The following is a 4,790-nucleotide window of genomic DNA, read 5'->3' on the forward strand; positions in this document are numbered from 1 at the left end:
TCCATTTCTTCCTTAACAGTATCTAATTTTCCTACATTCATGGTTCTCACATTCCATGTCCCAATCACCAGTGTCTGTTTACAACTGTTCCTCTTCCTTTGTATTTCCATACTAGAAACTCAACCTCCTTTGCCGTTTCTGTTATCTAAATGTGTTCTGTTGTACATACGGTTTTCAGAGTCCTGCTATTTCAGAAGTGGATGGCCAATCCTTCTTCCTAGTCTGTCTTAATGTGAATGTTCAGTTTTAGAGAAGTGTCAGACAGACCAGCATATAGCTTCAAAATCTTTACTTCAAATGAGCAGTTTAGTTTCACCTTCTCTAGGACAGAACTTTTTGTTCCTTTGGACATAGTATGTTCAGTACTCTTCTCCAGCACCATGTCTCAAAAGCATAGATTTTCTACTGCCATCCTTAGTCATTGTCCAGCTTTCTGATGCATAACAAATAATTGCAAAAATCATCAATTGGATCAGGTACACCTTCATTTCGAGATTAACATCATTGCTCGTTAGTAATTGGGAGAGGTCTTTGACAGCAAATTTACTTACTGTAATTCACCTTCTGATTCCCTGACTGCTGATGTCAAGAGTGTGGATTGTGAAAACAAGCAAGCTGACATTGATAACAATTGCAAACTCTTCTCCATCTATCATGGTGCTGCCAATTGGCCTGGTGGTGAGAATCCTTTTTTACTTGATTTTAAGCTTCAGTCTATATTGGGACTGCAATCCTTGACCATCTTCAGCAAATGTTTCATGTCCTTCCTAGTTTTGGCAAGCAAGGTTGTGTCTTCTCCATAGCCCAGATGATTGATTAGTCTTCCTCTAATACCAATGCCACATTCCACTTCTTAAGGTCCAGCCTCCAGAATGATCTATTACATATATAGATTGAAAATGTATGGAGACAAGATGCATCTGTGACATACTCCTTTCCTGATTTTTTGTTTTGAACCATGCAACGTTTCCTTATTCTTTTATAATGACTGCTCCCTGGACCGAATATAGATTTTACATGAGCACCATCAGGTTCTCTGGGATTCCCATTCACCTCAAGGTTATCCACGATTTGTTGTGATCAATACAGTCAAATGCTTTTGTACAGTCAATGAAACACAGATAAAAATCGCTCTGGTGCTCTCTACTTTCAGCAAAGACCCATATAAAAGGCTATACTCTTCGGATTGTTGTGACTTCTTTTAGATTCAGATTGTACTTCTTGCAGTTCTCCATCAATACACTGTTCCAGTCGTTTTTGGATAATCTTTAGCAGGATTTTGCTTATCTGTGTTATTAGTGATATTATGAGATAAATTCCACTCTGCTGAATCACTTTTTTAATTTTTGAAATAGGAATAAATACAGAGCCCTTCAAGTCAATTGGCCAGTTAGCTGTCCTCCAGATATCTTGTCACGTCTTGATGGGCAGGTCCAAGGGTGATTCTGTTTGTTCAATGTGTCAATTGGTACGCCATCAGTTCCTCGAATCTTGGTTTTTGCCAGTTCCTCCATAGCTGCTTAAATTTCCTCTTTCAACACCATTGCCCCTTGGTCATAGGTTGTTCCAAGTAATTCTTCCATGTGATTCTGCAATTTTTCCATCTTCTTTTGATGCTTCTTGAATAGAATATAATTTTGTATTTGCTATGTTAAAAAAATCTAATGATTTATTATAAAAGTAATTTGTTAGGATCTAGGAATTCTTATTAATAATGTCCACTGATATCTGAGTAACTAATTATGTTTATTAGTAAACATAGTATTTTTTTATATTTTAAAACTTCCCCTTTTCCCTGTTTCTTCATATTAGTAAAAATTTTTATGTAGAAAATATTTCTCTTTTTAAGTCCAATCTAGTATTTTAAATGTTACTTATTAAACATTTATAGCAATTTTATTTTTTTCCATTTAAATTTCTCTCAACTCAATGCTCTCAAATTGGAATTAACTCAGGGCTATTCCTCCAAGAGGATTTTCTAAAGCTGTAAATCACATGAGAGAAAGTAACTCATCTTTCTCTCTCTAAGCATCTGATGGAGTCAAACCACCAGAAAAGTACCACCTTTGGATTAGCAGTGCCACTCCCTACTGGTACTGACAATAGAGCTCCTTTATGTAGAATTAGGTTGCTATTTAATCTACATTTTTGTTCTTTCCCCCCTTTCAGTTTCATGTTGTTTTCTTTTGTTTGAAGGAGAAAGGAAAGGATTATTAAAATGTTTTGTACTACTGTTTTCTGTTTTTAAGCTTCTAATTATTTTTAAAGAAATTTTGTTAGGAATTTAAGAGTTTTATGTGCATTCTTGATTTTCTGCTGTTTAACTCTACCTGCCAGTCTATTACTTCTGGTATGATGTTTAATTAATTAATTACATTTTCTCCATCTTCCTTTGATGCTTCTCGAGTCACTAAAGATTTTAGCCTTAGGATCACTAGGTATCACAATTTGAGGCTTATATTTGTTCTTTCAGCTTGAGAAATGCCAAGTAAGTTCTTCTCTTTTATTCTTCAATTCCAGCTCTCTGTACATTGTTAGAATTCTTAGCTCTGTCTTCTCGAGCTGCCCTTGGAAATCTTCTGTTCAGCTCTTTTACTTCATCGTCTCTGCTTTTCGTTTGTCTTCTCAGTGCCCTAGTGCAATTTTAGTGGTCTACTCTCACATTTGTTTTGTTTTTTGTCTGTAGCAACCTTTTATTATCATCATGGTTGATATCCTTGATGTTATGACAAACTCACTCAGTCTTCTATCATTGATGATCAATACATCAAACCTATTCTCAGAATTATTTTTAAATTCAGATGGAATAGATACATGGTCATATTTTGATTGGTGTGCAAATGTTTCCATTTTTATTAGCATCAATTTGAGCTTGCACAAGAGTAATTGATGGTATATACCATTGTCAACATGTGACCTGGTTTTAACAACTAATGTAGGGCTTATACAGTAATTCCTTCAATTTAGTCAATCTCATTCTTGTGCAGTCCAGTCAGTGAACTTCATGTGTAAAGCTACCATTTGTGTTTATTTTTAGTGATATTTCAGATTTAAAAAAAATCACTGAATGTACAGTATTCAAGCATTCTATTATTTGTCTCATTTCTATCAGCAAGTCCATAATTTCTGAATGTTGTTCTTGTGTGCTGTTGAGTTGCTTGTGACTCATAATGGCCCTATGTATAACAGCCCTAACCTCTGCTCTATCTTGTGACAATTTTATTGGCTCTGACACACCTACCTCCATTACCCAAATCACTGAATCAATCCATCTCATTGAGGGTCTTCCTCTCTTATACTGTTCCTCCACCCTCCCAAGCATGATGTTCTTCTCCAAGGACTGGTTCCTCCTTGCAGCATTTCAGACAAAGCTTCAGAATCTTTACCTCCAAGGAACAGCCTGTTTTCACCTTCTCTAGGATGAACCTGCTTATTCTCTGAGCGGTCTATGATATATTGAATACTCTTCTACACACCACAACTCAAAGATATCAATTCTCCTATCATTCCTTGTCCAGCTTTCCGATTCATAAGAACTAATTGCACAGACTATGACTTGGATCAGGCACACCTTAGTCTCCAGACATTGTTACTTTGCATTACTCTGGAGAAGTCCCTGACAGCAGACTTTCTTAATACAATTCATCTTTTTATTTCCCGGCTGCTGGTATCAAGAGTGCTGATTATGGAGCCAAGCAAACTGAAGCTATTAGTAATCACAATTTCTTCACCATCTATCATAGTGATGCCAATCAGTCCAATGTTAAGAATATTTGTTTTCTTGATGTTGAGTTCAATCCATATTTCAAGCTATAGTCCTTGACTGTCTGTAGCAAGCACTTTCCCAACAGAAAAAATTTCATGAAGTAACATATAAACTGGGTGCTTCTTGGAGGCAAGGATTCTGAGACTTCGTCTGACATACTTTGGACATGCTGTAAGGAGGGACCTGTCCTTGGAGATGGACATCATGCTTGGGAGGGTGGAGGAACAGTATAAGAGAGGAAGACCCTCTATTTTGTGGATTGATTCAGTGACTGTGGCAATTGGCATGGGTGTATCAGAGACAGTGCTATTGGCACAGGACAGAGCAGAGTTTAGGGCTGTTGTACATAGGGTCGCTATGAGTCTCAAGCAACTTCACAGTGCATAACAACAACAACAACCATATAATAAGAGCTGACTGTAATGAAGGAAGAAATTCAAGCTCCACTGTGTATGAATCTGAGAGCTGGACAATTATTAAGGACAAGAGAAAGAGAACTGAGGCCTTGGAGCTGTGATGTTGGAGAAGAGTACTGAATATCCCATAAACTAACGAAAGGGTAAACAGATCTTTCTTGAAAAAAGTGTAGCTAAAATGTTCCTTATAGGCAAAGGTGATAAAGCTTTGTCTCACATGTCTTAAGTTTATTTCTAGGAGACGCTATTCCTTGGAGAGAGACATCATGCTTGAGAAGGTAGAGGGTCAGTGAAAGAGAGAAAGGCTCTCAACCAGGAGGATTGATGGTATAGTGACTGCAGCAATGGGCTCAAGTATGTCAGAGATTGTGAGGATGACATAAGATAGGACAGGATTCAAATCTGTTGTTTATAAGGTTGCTATGAGTCATACATGATTCAATAACCCCCAACAACAACTCTACCTTTAAGTATTGCAACCATTTCTATTAGTGAGGTGTACAATACGTTATACTTCACTTAAGTTTCAACTATCTTGATTCCTTCCATCAATTCCAAATTTCTTGCTAAGATAATGTTAAATATTTTCTTTTTCCTGACTTAGAGAT

Source organism: Elephantulus edwardii, unplaced genomic scaffold, assembly GCF_000299155.1.
Source record: "Elephantulus edwardii isolate Elephantulus edwardi_28Jun2011 unplaced genomic scaffold, EleEdw1.0 scaffold00256, whole genome shotgun sequence".
Classification (NCBI taxonomy): domain Eukaryota; kingdom Metazoa; phylum Chordata; class Mammalia; order Macroscelidea; family Macroscelididae; genus Elephantulus; species Elephantulus edwardii.